The following is an 18,360-nucleotide window of genomic DNA, read 5'->3' as shown; positions in this document are numbered from 1 at the left end:
ATCAACACTTGAGGCAACATTATTGGTGGCATAGAATGAAGAAGGATATAGTGGAGTATGTTGCTCGGTGCTTAAATTTCCAGGAGGTGGTGAAGTATAAGCATCAACGACCAGGTGGGTTGCTTCAGAAGTTAGAGATTCCGGAGTGGAAATGGGAGAATATCACTATGGATTTCATTGTTGGACTCCCACAGACTCAGCGAAAGTTTGATGCAGTTTAGGTGATTGTGGATAGACTGACCAAGCTTGCTCATTTCCTTCCTATGATGACTGTTTATTCTTCCGAGTAGCTGGCTCGAGTTTATATCCGAAATTGCCAGTCTTCATGGCGTGCCGGTATCTATCATCTCTGATCAGGGCACACAGTTTACATCACGGTTCTAGATAGACGTACGACATAAGTTGGGTACTCGGGTGGAGTTGAGCACAACATTTCACCCTCAGACGGAAGGACAGTCTGAGTGCACTATTCAGATTCCTGAGGATATGCTCCGCGTGTGTGTGATGGAGTTTGGAGGTTCTTGGGATCATTTCTTGCCACTTGGGGAATTTCCACTTGGGGAATTTTCCTACAATAACAGTCACCAATCCAGCATTCAAATGACAGCATATGAGGCTGTGTATGCTAGATGGTATCGGTCCCCAGTGGGTTGGTTCGAGCCGGGCGAGGCTAGATTATTGGGAATGGACTTGGTTCAGGATGCCTTAGAGAAGGTTAAAGTGATTCAGGATAGACTTCGCACAACCCAGTCCAGACAGAAGAGTTATGCGGACCGGAAGGTCCACGATATTTCATTTATGGTTGGAGAGCGTGTCTTGCTTCGGGTTTTGCCTATGAAGGGCGTTATGAGATTCAGAAAGAGCGGAAAGCTGAGACCAAGGTTTATTGGTCCCTTTGAGGTGTTGCGGCGCATTGGGGAGGTGCTTATGAGCTTGCCTTGCCTCTCAGTCTAGAGGGAGTTCATCCGGTATTCCATGTTTCTATGCTCCAGAAGTATCACAGTGATCCGTCTCATGTGTTGGATTTCAGTTCAGTCCAGTTGGACAAGGATCAACCTTATGTTGAGGAGCCGGTGGCTAATTTGGATAGGCAGGTTCGGAAGCTGAGGTCAAAGAACATTGCATCAGTGAAGGTTCAGTAGTTGGGTTAGCCGGTCGAGGAGGCAACTTGGAAGTCCGAGTCGGACATGCGGAGCAGATATCCCCACCTTTTTACTAGCCCATGTACTTTTCTATGTCCGTTCGAGGACGAATCATTATTTTAGAGGTGGAGAATGTGATATGAATTAAAACCAAATTTTGTGTTCCGAGGCCTTAAAAACCTCATTTTATTCCTCTTCGGTTTGTGTGCGCAGTCCGGGCGTGTTTTCCTATAAGCTTTTATGTTGAAAGTTAATAAAAATAAGAATTTTTGATTAAAAACTTCATTTGAGTTGACTTCGGTCAACATTTTAGGTAAATAGATCCAGATTCGTATTTTGACAGTCTCGGTGGGTCTAAAATATGGGACCTAGGCGTAAGCCCAGAAGGAATCGGAGGTTTCTAACCTGAGTTATGAATTTTTGTTGAAAATTGAGAGTCTAAAAAGTGAAAATTCAATGGTTTTTAAGAAATTCTTAATGTTTGATCGTGTTGGTATCGGGTCCGTATTTTGGTTTCGAAACCCGATACAGGTTTAATATAATACTTAAGACTTGTCTGTGAAATTTGATGAAAAACGGAATTGTTTGACGTGATTCGGACGTCCGTTTGAGAAAATAAAAATTTCAAAGTGTTCTTGAGAACTTCATTTGATTTGGTGCTTAATTCTTGGTTTTAGGTGTTATTTTGGTGATCTGATCGCGCGAACAAGTTTGTATGATCTTTTAAAACTTGTGTGCATGTTTGGTTTCGAGCCCCGAGGGCTCGGGTGAGTTTCTGATAGGCTACGGAGTGAAAATAGCACTTAGAACACTACTGGTTGTTGTTGCAGGCCTCAGACCTCGCAAATGCGAGGTCAATCATCGCATTTGTAATCTCTTAAGAGTTCGCATTTGCGGGCTTCTCATTGCAAATGCGAAGAGAAGCTGGGCCAGCTCATGTTCGCAAATGCGAACATTCCTTCGCATTTGCGATGGGGACAGGGGGAGGCAACTTTCGCAATTGTGATAGTTTGATCGCATTTGTGGTCAGCTTAGTTCGCATTTGCGAAGAAGGCAGGACTGTGGGAATCTTCGCAAATGTGAATGATTTCTCGCATTTGCGGGCTTTGCATTTGCAAAGCGCAGATTGCATTTGCGACATCTGCAGCTGGGTAAATGAGACTTGGACGGGAATTTTCAATCATTCTTAAAATTTTCAAAACCTAGAACACAAGAGGCGATTTTCCTAGAACACAAGAGGCGATTTTCCAAAGACTTCTTCTTCCTCAAATCATAGGTAAGTGATTCTTAACTAGTTTATTTCAATCTTTCACTTTATTTTACAAGATTTCAACCTAGAATCTAAGGTTTTCAAGGTGGAATTGGGGATTTTTGTGTAGAAATTAGGGATTTCGAAATTTGGAGATTTAGACCTTAAGTTGAGGTCGGATTCCAAAACCTATTGTATATTTAAACTCGGGGTAAATAGGTAATCGAATTTTAGTCCAAATTTTGGGTATGGACCAAGCGGGCCCGGGTATTGACTATTTCAATATGACCTAAATTGAGTCCTTTGTTATCGTGAGTGATTCTTAAGGCTTATTTTGAAACATTTGGTTGGTAATTTGCTAGATATTGTTTTTCTGGAGACGTGTTTGAAAGGAAAATCTGTGATTGAGCTTTGAGTGGCCTTTAGTTTGAGGTAAGTGGCTCGCCTAACTTTGTGGGGGGGAGGGGGGAACTCCCCTTAGAATTTGGTACAGGTTGATATGTGACCACCGTGTGCGTGAGGTGACGAGTGCATACACGGGCTATTGTTGAAAACCCCCATTTTCATTGAGCATATATATGTTTTCCCTTTAATTGAGAAATACTAGTATATGTAACTATCCTGTTTAGTTTAGGAAAGCATACTTACGTGCCTTAACTGCCTTTGTTGTCTATCTGAACACCATGCAGCATGTTTTACAGAAATTTCCCGTTCTTCTTTGAATCAGACTTAGTCTAAATTGTGGTTTCTTGTTGTAACTCTTATCTCTGTTTGGTTGAGTTGCATATTTACTTTGGAGCTACGAGAATGGTATTCTGAGAGATCCCCCAACACTGCATATTTACTTTGGGATTAGGGAACGGTATTCTGGGAGATCCCCTGGACTTTTACGTTTGGGACTACGGGACGGTATCCCGGGAGATCCCCCTGTTGCTTTGACTGTGTTTTGAGTTGTTGGTTTCCATTGAGTTCTATCCCTATTAGATTTCTGTATTTAATTTTACTGTAATATTCTTTCTGTCTTATTTCATTATATTCATACAAGTAGGGCCCTGACCTGATCTCGTTACTATTCGACCGAGGTTAGGCTTGGCACTTACTAGGTTCCATTGTAGTGTACTCATGCTCTTTTCTGCACATGTTTTCCGTGTGCAAATCCAGGTACTAGCTATTAGCCTCGAGTCTAGCTGTGTGGTTGCTGCTTCAGGAGATTTCAAGGTACATCTGCCGCATCCGCAGACCTCGGAGTCCCCTTCTATCCCCTATGTTCATTTTCTTCTTTTCCGTAAAAATGATGTATAGAAGAGTTAGGACTTCTTAGAAGCTTGTGACATTGTGACATTCCGGGTTTTGGGGAAAAAGTGATTATTGTATATGCCAAGCGGCATCGTTTCTGCTTATTAACTATATGCGTTAGCTGTTATCTTTGTGTTTTTATTTTATTTTCGCAATATTAGGCTTACCTAGTCATCAAGACTAGGTGCTTTCACGACAGTTCACGGAGGGGAAAACTTGGGTCGTTACAAGTTGGTATCAGAGCTATAGATTCATAGGAGTCATGATTTTATCTTTATTTTTGGCATTTGATTGATGATTTCGAAAGAGAAATTGTGATTTTTTTGTCTAAACCTTCATAAAGTACATTTTTGAGCTTTGAACATAGATTCAGAGTTGGATTTTAGTGAAACTAGTATGGTTGGACTCGCAATTGAATGGGTTGTTGGGCTCCGATGTACGGGCTCAGATTTGACTTTTTGGTTGACTTTTAAAGGTTGGTACGCGTGAGGTGGCATTTCTAGAGAATTGTTTTGGTTTGCTCGGTATTAGATTCGATTTGTTCGAGGTAAGTAACTTATCTAAATTTGGATTTGAGGGTATTTAACCTTGGGAGCTGTCTTATAAAAGATGTATTGAGGTGACGCACATGATAGGTGACGAACGTGTGGGCGTACACTGAGGAAATCATGATTTTAGTCGACTAGTAGACTATGACCGGACTTATTTTGTTGTTATACCTTGTTACGTCCTTGTTCTCCCTACTTGTTTGATCGTATGAGTTGTGAATCATGTTAGAAATTATATTTAGGCTATATGCTTATTCGGTTTGGACCCACTGAGGTCATATCTATTGTTGAGTTATTTACTTAAATTGCAATTACATGCTCAGTCATATTCATTCATTTGTATATCATATCTTAGTCTCTGTTATCATTTGTTGTCATATCATGTTATCGTTGTTTGGGCTAATTGGCATGTGATTTGTGAGCCCGAGAGACTGGAGCGATTAATGACTGAGTTGGGGCCTGATGGCCAGATTATGAGTGATATTGATGGGATCGGGCTGCATGTCGCAGCAGGCCATGTTGGCTTATACTAGCGCTTGGGCAGGATCGACCCCTCCGGAGTCTGACATATTAGCAGTAAGCGTAGGTACCGAGTGCCGAATGATTGAGTGTATCGAGTGCAGAGTGATTGAGTACTCTGAGAGTGTAAGTACAGGAGTTATCACTGTGAGGCGTTACATTTGACATGCATACTTGGCATGTAGGCATAAAGATGCATTTTCTCATGCTAAACGGTATTGTGACATTCATGACTTCACATGCACATTGACATGCAGGCATAGAGATGTACTTTCCTCATGCTATTTGATAATGAAATATCTTATCTGATTGTTGATAGTTTTTGGAAAAAATCACAGTTTTTTTGATATGTCCATATTTCGATGATTTCGGTGAAAGATTTGAGTTTTACTATTATACCTTAAAAGCATGCATATTTTCCGTAAATGTGAACGAGCTGAGCATCATATCTTGAGTTATTTCATGTACTATTTTTATTATATTGTTATGAGTTGTTCTTGGCTATCGGTGTTGGACTCTAACCGTTTTTCCGAGCTCGTCACTGCTTTCAACCTAAGGTTAGTTTTGTTACTCTTTGACTACATGTGGTTGGTTGTACTCATACTACACTTTTTCACCTGACGTGCCGATTTTGGAGCTGATGTTTCTATGTATGGAGGGAGCTGGCATTGAAGATGAACCTGCATTCCGGTTAAAGCCGCCTCTTGTTCATGGTAGCTTTAGATTTATAAAAATCTGTGTATGTACATTTCGAACAGATGATGTATTTTATTCATACTAGCTTTATGAACTCTAAATCTTAGAAGTTCATGATTTGTACTACCAATCCTTGGGATTTTATATAAAAGTTTCAGTTGTTTCATCATTTATTTTCTTAGTAAGTCTCATTTGAATTGGATTATTGTTAATTGGCTCATCTAGCAAGTTGGGTTAGGTGTCATCGCGACTAGTTGAATTTTTGAGTCGTGACAGAACCTTAGGTCCTGTTCTAGCTCCGCCTCTGAACCAAATATTGTATGAAATTATACAATAATTATTATTGCTCGTAGGAGAGACTAGACATTGTATTACTTATGCAATATTCGATGATGAGATTTAGGGGCTGTTTGGTAGGAGGTATTAGAAAAAATAATGCAAGCATTAGCTCTATGCATTAGTAATACTTTGTTTGGTACATTTTTTCAACCTGTGTAGTTATACATCTACTTGGCATTAGGGGTGTACATAGATCGGGTTGGTTCGGATTTTGCAATTACCGAACCAAACCAATTGTGTCGGGTTATTTAATCTAAAGACCAAACCAAATAAATAAAACTCGGGTTTTTCAATCTCGGTTTTTCTCGGGTTATTCGAGTTGTTTCGGGTTTTTTTTTCAATAAAATCTTCGTAGAACAAAAAATATAACTTGGCTCAAAATATTTCTTTAATCCTAGTAAGATACAACTATATAAAGTATTTTCCAAGAAAATAATACAAAATATGAGATGTGTCATGGCATTATCCTAAAATATTCAACAATAAAGACAACAAAATTGTGTACTATAAATATTGCTAATTAAAAAGCCATAATAAAAATAAAATAATCTAATAGTACTAAGTCATGCTAAAATTAGTAGACTAATAAGGGAGTATTAATTACATGACTGAACGCTAAAGAAAAAATAAAAATTGGTTATGCATTTTTATCAAAAATTATTGCAAAATAAAAAATAGATATTCAATACATTGTCATTCGTAGTATTGAATTGAATGTTTTTTGTTAGCATTAGTATTGATTTGATTTTGGTTTGGGATTTTGTTAGCATTATTTAAATTACTAATACTAATGGCTATAAAACTTATTGGAACATTCAAAAGTTCTAAGTCCAACCTTGAAATAATACCTTAGAAGATAAAATTATGAAACAAAATAAAGAAATATTTATAAATTACATCACAATAAGTATATTTATATATTAAATATATCTAAGATTTCTATATATGTAATGTCGGGTTGGTTTGGTTTCGGTTTGACTTTCTTTAGTTAAAACCAAACCAAACCAATTATGGTCGGGGTTTTTTTCCAACACCAAACCAAATCAAACTGTCACGACCCGGATTTCCCACCCTCGAGAGTCGTGATGGCGCCTACTAATGTGAGATAGGCAAGCCAATTATTGAACCATCTACCTTTTTACTAGTTTTATTCTCTTTAATAATTACAAAGAAATAACATTTAAACAACGGAATTTAACATAAGCGGAAGAAAACAATAAGCCATCTGAACATGAATATTTATTACAACTGTTTGATGTCTCGACTACCCAGAACTAGTGTCACAGTTTCACAGACGGTCTAAGAATAGTACAAATAAAGGTTTGAAAGAATTTAATACAGCACTGTCTCTGGGAATACATGTAAGAAACAGGAAGGTAGATAGAAAGGAGACGCCAAGGCCTACGAACGCCTGCAAGGCTACCTCGGGTCGCCTGATGAACAAGAGTCAGCAATCTCACTACGGTCCGAAGTCTACAACACTGGGATCTGCACAAAAGAGTGCAAAGTGTAGTATTAGCACAACCGACCCCATGTGCTAGTAAGTGCCTAGCCTAACCTCGGTGAAGTAGTGACGAGGCTAGGACCAGACTACCAAATAAACCTGTGCAGTTATATAATATGCAGCGGAAAGTAAAGAAGGAATAAGCAAGTAAAGATGGGAGGGGGAAACATGCTGCGGGGGTATACCAGTATTAACAGTAAATCCAGAGTAACAGTCTAAGGGCAGCTTAGAGTCCACAACAAAACAAAAGAAACTAATATCCAAACTAGGCACACTTGTATCAATAATTGTTGCGGCGCGCAACTCGACCCCAATATATAACAACACTGTTGCGGCGTGCAACCCGATCTATATTATTTGTCATTGTTGCAGCGTGCAACCGATCTACATATATTATTGTTGCAGCGTGCAACCCGATCCAATATAATATTGTTGCGGCGTGCAACCCAACCCACATATAATAATGTTGCGGCGTGCAACCCGATCCAATATAACATTATTGCGGCGTGCAACCCGATCCACATATAATATTGTTGCGGCGTACAACTCGATCCACATATAATATTGTTGCGGCATGCAACCCGATCCAATATAACATTGTTGCGGCGTGCAACCCGATCCACATATAATATTGTTGCGGCGTGCAACCCGATCCACATATAAAATCAACAACAATCATAACAAGAGTCCCGACGAGGGATCAATAATGTCTACACTATCCCGGCCAGGGATTCGACAACATAAGTAATTACGTCCCGACAAGGGAGAAACAGCTATAACCAAACTTGTTACAACATCTAACTACCTCAACTATAACCAAACTTCTTCCAACATCTAACTACCTCAGCTATAACCAAACTTGTTCCCCGAGAATAACCATAATCCTTACCTAACACAAAGAGTTATCAACCTAAGCATCCGTAATTACAGAACACAATGCAAGGGAACCACAACTCAACACTAGCCCGGCAAGGGGACAACATAATGATCTCTTCTCTTTCTCACTTTTTCTTCACAATTCACTTCACAACTCGAGACAATGCTATAAAGGTTCAATTATCACTTATACATTCACAATTCGTTATACAACTGGAGCCAACGCTCCTCAATGTTCATAGGTCACAATTCTTTCCACAACTTTACACAACAAATGAAAATCCTCACCAAGACATGAATAATACAACGAAGTCATGAAAATCACAATATAAGACTCACAATCATGCTCGACACCAACGTATAGATACTCGTCACCATGCCTATACGTCGTACTCAACAAGAAACAAATAGCAAATTGGACACAACTCCTAATCCCTCAAGCTAAGGTTAGTCCAAACACTTACCTCGAACTTCACGGCCAACTCAAGCCTCAAACATCGCTTTTCCTTTCGAATTTGGCTCCAAATCAATCGTATCTATACACAATCGACTTAATAACATCAATAAATGCTATACAATCTAATTCCAATACTTAATTATAGCTTCCTAATCATTCTTCCCAAATATCCAAAAATTGACCCTGAGCCCGCTTGGTCAAAACACGAGGTTCGGACCAACACCCGATCACCCATTCACCTATGAGCCTGAATATATAATTTGTTTTGAAATCCGACTCCAAAATGAGGTCAAATTCTCAAATAATCAAAAAGCCCTAACTCTACCCAAATCCCTAATTTTCTACCCTTAATCTTATATTGTAGGCCTAGAAATCTAGTGGGTGTTGATAAAAATGGAAGAAAACAAGTCAAAGATTACTTACCCAAGAGGTTATGGTGAAGAAGTTCTTCAAAAATCGCCCAAGAGGTGTGGAGAAGAAGAAGTTTGTGAAAAATGGGTTAAATCTCGTAATACATTCTGTTTCTGGACTTTTAAAATAACTGGGCGGATTTGGTCATCGCATTCGCGATGAGTTAGGTCTGACAGACCTTCGTGTTCATGGAAGACGGCTCGCATTCGCAGAGAAGTAACTCCTCGAGCTTTCGCGTTCGCGTCCAGGTGGTCGCGTTCGCGTAGGTATAAGTTTTCCTCTCCCCTGACCAGGCCATAAGCCTTTGCGTTCACGATACCAGGCCCGCGAAGGGAAAACCCCCCAAAGCTTCACGTTCGCGACCTGGGTCTCGCGTTCGCGTAGAAGGAATTTCCTTCAACATAATTAACTCACCGCGTTCGCGTGGGTCCTCCCGCGAACGCGAAGAAGAATATACTAGAACACCAACAACTGAAAACCTGGCTTTTTAAGAGTTTAAAAGCTTCCGAAAATCACCCGAGCCCTCGGGACTCCCAACCAAACATATGTACTAACTCAAAAACATCATATAAACTTATCCGTGCGATCAAATCACCAAAATAACATCATTAACATCGAATTAAACCTCAAAATCAATGAATTATTTCAAACTTCTTAAAACATCGAATTTTGCATTTAATGTCCGAATCACATCAAATGACATCCGTTTCTTACCAAACATCACAAAATTATTTTAAATCACATATAAGACCTGTACCAGGCGCTAGAATAAAAATACAGTCCCGATACCAACATGATCTAATCAAAATTCATTTCCAAATCCTCTAAACAATTTCAGAAAATAATTTTCTTTGAAATTTCATTTCTCGGGCTTGGGACCTCGGAATTCGATTTCGGGCATATGCCCAAGTCCCATATTTTCCTACTGATCCTTCGAAACCGTCAAATTATAGGTCCGGGTCCGTTTACCCAAAACATTGACCGAAGTAAAATTAAGTCAATTATAGTCAAAACTTATCATTTTTCATAGATTTTTACATATAAGCTTTTCGGCTACACGCCCATACTGCGCACGCAAATCGAGGTAATGCTAAAAGAGGTTTTTAAAGTCTCGGAACACAGAATTCATTTTAAAAATACGTGAAGATCTCTTGGGTCATCACACAAACCAAACCATAGTTAGATTTTTTTTTCTCGGTTTGACTCGGACTATCGGGTTGGTGCGGTTTGTCGGTTTCATTTGTACACCCCTACTTGACATTAACCTATGCATAAGTAATGCATAAAAAACCATGGCATTAGTAATACCAAGGCTACTAATGCATGCATTAGCATGGTTAAAGACAAAATTGTACTTAAAGTCCCTTAAAACAAGCGAATTCTTGAACCCTGAACCAGAGATTCTGGGTTCGATCCCCAGCAGAGTCGCCAGAGCTGTCACACCTCCTTTTTCCGCCCCCGCGAGGGTGCAAGGGAGTTTTTCCAATTAAAGGACAGTCGAAACGGGATTTATTTCTTTATTTCAGAGTCGCCACTTGGGAGATTTAGGGTGTCCCAAGTCACCTATTTTAATCCCGAATCGAGGAAAAGAATGACTCTGTATTACAGTCTGCGCACCAGAAATCCGGATAAGGAATTCTGTTAACCCGGGAGAAGGTGTTAGGCATTCCCGAGTTCCGTGGTTCTAGCACGGTCGCTTAACTGTTATATTCGGCTTGATTATCTAATATAATACGTATTATAAACTTATGTGCAAATTTTATCCCTTAGCCGCTTTTATTATTCTTTTTATTTATTGTTATTATTTTACGAAAAATTGCAACATTGTGAAAACGTATTTCAAATCACGTCGCAATCAATTGCACCCGTGGTTATCGACACATTTCGACTCCGTTGAGATTTAGATTTGGGTTACATAAATGCACACCCGTATTTAAGGAAATAACATTATTAAATACGCGCCTAGAGCGACTAGCGTGTCATTATTTTTGGGTAGGGCCGTGAAATTTGCTAAAACGGCTCCTCCCTAATTCTAAGCAATTAACTGTACATTTATTGAGGGCCCCGAAATCTATACATTTCATTAAGCGAGGCTCATCTCATTTATTTTAAATGGACAAATCTTAAAGCGACTACATTTTTTCTATAAAAATTAGTCTCTAAAATAAAGAAAGAAAAATCCTAATTAATTACTAGCTTTTATAATTTTAAGAAAACATGACATGCTAATTGCTTAGTTAATAAAAATATTGAGTGAAAAAAAAATTTACTCTTAATTTCGAAATTTTAAATAAAATAAAAATTCAACAACTAATATTCAAAATAAACAAATATAGCTAGATTAAAACTCAGCATTGTTATTATTATTTTTTTTAAAAAAAAAATATTATTGAGATTAATTATTCACACTCATTTGAAACTAGATTTAACCATAATTACTAAAGCTTATTAGAAATTTTATTAGACTTAAACGTTCTTCTAATCTTGCTTAAGCTCAAGTCATGCCTTAATGCCTAATTTACGATGTTTAATTTAAATTCATGTTTTAACTAAATTTAGCTACTTGTTCATGATCAACCTACAATCTTGAAGCCTTCATAGTTAGTGAATTAACCTGTTTTGCCGAACTGATTTATTACAGACTAACTTATGATATTATTTTCTTATTCCAGCTATTATTTAGTAATTCATGAAATAGCTTAAATACAATCAACAAAAGAAACAAAGAAAAAAAACGAAATTAAAACTTCAAATTTTCATTCTTCATATGTATTCATGCTTCATATTTCGGATTACAATAACCAGCTTTTCAGTTGTGTACCTGATATTGGAAGCAAAAGAAAATGAATATGAGAATCAGCAGCAGCAGTAAAATCAGTACAACACAGCAACAATAGCCCAGCAACAGTAACAAACCAGTGGAGTAGTAATCCAAAAAAAAAACAAAATCTTCCAGCTTTGATGAAACAACAATTAATTCTGATTTCAAACAACAAAAGAAAGCAGAATATTTTTTTTAGTGTTTTTATTTTATTTTGAAAGCTTAAATATTTTTCGGAATTTTCTATCTCTTAAATGTTCAGCCCTTTTCTCTCTCTTATTTTCAGATTTGTTTCTCTCTCTCGTATCTGTGTATTTTTTTTTCTATCTCTCTGTATTCTTTTTTTGATTTCAAGACTTCACATATATAACTCATCCCATAAACCTTTCAATTAATTAAAATCAATACTTTTTCTCTACCCAACCCATTATCTTCCCACTCATTCCCATTACATTAAATAAACATATCACACCACCCCATTTCATTTTGTCCCCCATGCCTAACATAAAATAATGCAAGATTCCCCTTTAAATTAAATCTTGTCCTCCCTTTATATTAAATAATCATATCACAACCCACCCCATTTCATTTTGTCCCCCATGCTTCAAATAAACAATTACAAAATGTACAATTCCTAAACTACCCCTTCCGACCTTACTGAAATTACCAAACTACCCCTGAACGTATTACAAATTTACCAAACTACCCATCAGCTATAACACATCAATTAATCAAACTTAACCAAAATATAGACAATATGATCAATTTCTAACAATGTTCAAACAACAATATGAACACGGATGAACATCATAACAACAATATCACATGAACATGATTTTAACAACATTTCAACAACAAATCACATGAACACAAATTGAACAACAAAGAACAACTAAAATTTGATTGAACAATATTTTAGCAACAACCAATCCTATTTTCGGATTCAACAACAACAACAAACAAGTATATTTAGATTTCTAAATTCAATCATATTGAACTTAAAATTAATTCTAACAACATTACAACCAACAATTCCTATATTAAACTTTAAATAAGATTATGAGACAAATTCAAGAAATAATCATAAATGGTAAACAAGAAATCAAGCTATACAAATTTCGGATTCAAGATCAAACAAACAAAGTATGAACATGAATGAAATCTATATTAAACAACAAGCATGACAGATTCAAACGATTAAATCAATATATTTCCCTTAACACAACTAAATTCTTTTAGACAAATAACAAGATCGACGAAGAAATAATTATGAACTTAAGCTTGAACTTAACAATATTAACAATTTCTAAAAATACATAAACACATGAAACAAATTGAAGAAACAATTAATTAAACTTCAATTTGTATCTCACCAACATTAGACTAACATCTTTTACTTAAACGACAAAACAAACATGAAATAAACATGAAAAACCACTAATTAAATTTCCATTTGAAATCTGAAAATTAATTTAACAAAACATATGAACATGAACAAAACAAAAAATCAAATATCTAACCATAGACATGAACAAAACAAACATTCGCCGATTTTAGATTCGAAAAATATCCAAACGAAATACGGACAAAATAAAACTCAAAAACTACTAACCGGATCGAAACGAAATACGTACGGACTATTTCGACGAGCCTCGACCAAAGCTAGAACAAATGACGACGAAGACGAAGAGAAGATGAAGCAGCCCGCAGCTGGCCATGAAACGCGAGCAGCAGCAGAAGAAAATTGAAGCAGTAGCAGCGACAACCACGGCGGAGGAACAGCAGCTCGGAGGAGAAGAAACAGTAGCAGCAGTGGCGTGTTTGGACGATGAGGCAGCAGCTGAGCAACCAGTAGCCTTCTCCTTCATCGAAACGGAGCATCAGCTCGAGCTTGAAGCGAACGACGCAGAGGCAGCAACCGTGACGGGCAGTCGTGGGGAGCTCGATGTTGAAGATGATGATCGTGCAGACGCAGCAACGAGTTCTATTGGGACGTAGCAGAAGCAGAAGAAATGAAACTAGAGCAGTAGCTGCTCGTCGAGGAAGGAGATGAAGCAAGCAACCATTGGGTTTTCCTTCCATTTTGGCCGAGGTTTTTCCGGCGAAGCAGCGGTGAAGCAGACGTTTAGAAGCTTTATTAAGCAAGTATGTATCGCGCTCAGCAGGACTCAAAGTCCACAGAAGCACTGCACGCTGGAAATTACTTGACAGTTCGGCATCCAAGTCCTTTAGAAGATCCTCTCCATAAGCTGCAGCATAAGTTTCCTAGATTAACTTGCGTTGTGCTGCATTCCTATGTGCCAAAATCTGAATAATAAGTTCCTCATTTGTACCCCATCCAGCAAAAAGCTTTTTTTGAGTTGCTCAACATCTTCATAAGGTTCTGGAACTGAAGTTGGAACTTTAAGACTCGCCATTTTCGTTGTCTTGTACTGTAGAGAATTGTGGATGTGTGGTTGAGTTGGTTGTTCTGAGTGGATGAAGAAGAAGGTAAGGGCAGCCATGGGAGGTTGAGGGGGAAGCCATGGATGAGCTTTGGAGAAACTTGGAGAAGAAGAAGCAAAGGGAAGGGGGGGGGGGGGTGGCAGATGGGTTAGTATTTTTTAGGGTTTTCTTCTTTTTTTTTTTTTGTTTTGTGTTGTTTGTAAGATAATAGGGGTGTTGGGTTATGGACTGGGTCGACCCAGTTCGAAATAGACTGGGTCGCAGGGAAGATTGGGCCATTTTTGGGCCTGTGGCTTGAAATCGAAGAAGAGGCCCAATTCCGACTTTCTTTATATTTTCGCTCTCTTTTCTTCTTTTATTTCTCTAAAACTAAATTATAAAAATATTTAAACTATTATTAAGAACTAAATTAAGTTATAAAAGCGCAAATTAACTCTCAATAACAATTAACGCACAATTAAGTATTAATTAAGCATAAAATTGTATATTTGGACATTAAATGCTAAAAATGCAAACGATGCCTATTTTTGTAATTTTTAATTTTTGTAAAACAAATTTAATCACTAACAATTGTAGAATTAAATCCTACATGCAAAATGCGACATATTTTTGTATTTTTTATTAATTTAGCAAATAAACATGCACAGACAAATACAAATAATTATTCAAAATATCACAAAATTGCACATCAAAGAAAAATCATTTTACTTTTGAATTTTTTGGGAGTAATTCTCATATTGGGCAAAAATCACGTGCTTACAGCTGCTCCTCTTTGCCCGAAGACATGAAGGGTTTTTGTGCAAAGATAAAGCGAGCGATTTTTGCCCATCCGAGTACTCCGTGTGAAGCATTTTTTGAAAAAGATTTGACCGAAACTTTGCTTCAAAGGTTTCCTACATATCCTGGGCTAAACAGGAATCAGGTCAATGTAGTTCGGGAAGTCTTGGTAGCTGGGACTACCATGGGACTGCAATGTTACTGCTGTTGCATGCTACTTTTACTGTTTGCTGACCTCCTTATTACACCATGCTTAAAAAATAAGAAGCTAGACTAAGCTAGAAATTACAGAATCTTATCTGTTTTCCCCCTTGCTCCGGTTGCCTTGCTTTTTGTCGGTTTGTGTTTCCTCTAGTGCCTTTTTACAAAGACTTCTGGCCCTTGGCTTTTTTTTTGAATACCAGTTTTCATCATTTTGTTCGGTCCGCTGGGGACATGGCTTTCTTCATTAAGCTTTTTGGCGGTTCCTCTGGTGGGTACGGCTCTCTTCATCAGACTTGTTATGCTGGGCATGATTTAATGTTCACCAGCTGCTTCTTTTAAAACGCGTCTTTTCTTCCTTTTGAGTTATGCACCTGAATTTGTGCTGAGCCTCTTGTGACCTTCTTTTTCTCGGTGCTGGGATTTTATTGTTTCCTGCTGGGGATTCTTGTTGTAACCTTCTATTTTATTGTCCTCTGACTTGATCTTGAAATGTATGTGTTACAACCCATATCCACATGTGTTAGTTCATGCCATATATTAGTTAACATAAATCCAAGAAGGAATTATCTTTGAGATGATAAGAAGTCAATCCTATTGGTCTTAAGTGATACAAGAGTGTATAAGGGTGATTAACCAGTATTAGAAGTTAAACGAATCAAGGATGTTGTAACTTAAATTTTCAGGTAATCTAGCGGTGCTTAATACACTCAAGAGGTCATTTATGAAGGTATTTTAATCATATAATATCCGTATCATAAGTCTTGAAGTCAAACGAGTTATGAAACAAAAGTCGACAAAAGTTGTCGCAACTTAGGTTCATAATTTTACTTAAACATTACGTCAAATGTTTCTAATCTTTTCTCATAATCAAGGAATTACGGGGTGATCTACCAACCAAATTAAAGATCTATGAGTCTAGTTTCCAACGCATTAAACCGTTCATCGATACGATCTTGGAGTAGAGAGATATTCACGTTTTCGCGAGACTGCGCCAAGCACCTCTCTATGGGGCCCACTAAGTCGGTTTAAGATATTTGGACCTATATAGGATGACTCCAACCCGTTTTAAGTCATTTCTTTTCACTATTTTCAGACCTTAGAACCCTAGGAACATCCTCTCAAGGTTCTCTCAAGATTCAAGACCCAAAAAGGGGCAAACAACACAAATCAAGTGTCGGGAATTCCGTGGCGCTAGTAAGTCTCTTGTTCTTCTTGTTGTTGCTCATTTTTGTGTTGTTCCAGCTCGTGTGGGAGGTTGTTTTAAAGGGTTTATGTTCTGTAAATACTCCCTCATGTTCTTAATATCAATCCTAGGTGATTTCAAGCCTTCTAAAGTGATTCTAGTGCCGAAAAACACTAATTGATCGCTAGTTTTGCTTTTTTGTTGTTGTGGCAGCATTGGAGGGATATTTCATGGAAATTTAAGGTCAAATTGGAGTTGTTCTTTCTGTATAAAGGTAAGGAACCTCTTACTCTATATGTATTTAAGATTATCCAAGTTGCAGCTAAGCCATTGAAGCTAGAACTTGTGAGATATATATCGAAAGGCTTGGTAGTAATGTTATTGTTTTGTGGACTGTTTTGCGTTGTTGTTGGGCTGCGTATTTTACTACTATCTTGTGAAGTTTTGGAGGAGGAAGGGTGTGGAGAAACACCATATATATGTAGGGTTATGAGCTGATAGTTATTCGTAACATTTCCAGGTTGTTTGACACGACTACGGTGGTCGTCGTATGTATGGAGTGATTAGGCTATGTGTGGACTATTTTGGGAGGCTCAATATGTTTATTATTGATGTTGTTTGGGCTGTTTGGTGACTGTTTTGAATGGTGTGAGGTCATATATATAGGGGAGGTGCTGTTCGTTTCATCGTAAAATAGGTTGTGGTCGATACATAATAGTTATGACGCTTAAATAATAACGATAGTATCGTTTCTCTTATTGTAGACTAAGGAGTTTTGACAATTGCATAGCTTGAGATTGGGGCAGTATATACAAGGTATGTGAGGCTATCCCTTTCCTTCTTTTGCACGACTCCGATTGCACATAATGTAATGAACGATCTTCCAAGATACTCTACTCTTAGAAGCTAGCAGTACTTACATTGTTTTCCCTCTTATGGAACGATTGATGTTAATGTCGCTTCTCTTAGTCTTATGTTATCAATGTTGTTGGTACTTCCTGATTCTTATAAGGTTCATAGTGAAGAGTTAGTCCTAATAATGTGTACAGAGGATACCGACCTTACGTCACTCCGAAAGGTTTAGAATGTGATTCCATGAGTCGAGCATGCATTATATATATATATCTATTTTCATCTACCGAGCCACGCTATAGTTGGCTGGGTACGGCACCTATTGTGCAACCACTGATCAGTTGGGTTTTACCGAGCTCCACGTGGCCGGGTACGATTCTACCGAGCCTATTATGGCCGGGTACGATATGATGATGATGATGCCCACAGAGGCGAATGCTTTAAAGGTTTATGTATTTATACATATGTATCATGCATTTCATGTAAGTAGCCCTCAGAGGTACTAAGATGTTACAGGTGGTATATTCTTTATCCTTGCTTACATTACTGATCGTATTTATGGTTCCTTGCCTTACATACTCAGTACTTTATTCGTACTGACGTCCTTTTATTTGTGGACGCTGCATGTCGTGCTGCAGGTCCTGATAGACAGACAGGTGTAGCTCCCCCACCACAGTAGACTATCCAGTTCAGCGGTGATTGGCGAGATCCCTTCTCCGGACTTGCCTTGGTCTTGGTATGCAATTTTTGTTATAGACATTATGGGTATGTCGGGGCCCTGTTCCGGCTATGTTTCAACACTTATGTTCTTTTAGAGGCTCATAGACAGGTGTCGGCTCATGTATAGTTTGGTATGCCTTGTCGGCTAGTTTTTGTTGTATAGTCTTTCATAGTAGCGTGGTAGCTCATACCTTATATGTAGTTTCTTGATTGTCTGGTCATCCCCTGCTATGTATATTCATGCCGTCCTATTTTATTGCTGGTTGACCATGATCTATGTCTACCATTTATATTGATCTCGTCAGCCCTAAAAGATAATAA

Source organism: Nicotiana tabacum, chromosome 6 (assembly GCF_000715075.1).
Source record: "Nicotiana tabacum cultivar K326 chromosome 6, ASM71507v2, whole genome shotgun sequence".
NCBI classification, from domain to species: Eukaryota; Viridiplantae; Streptophyta; class Magnoliopsida; order Solanales; family Solanaceae; genus Nicotiana; species Nicotiana tabacum.
Note: the sequence above shows the minus strand (reverse complement) of the source record.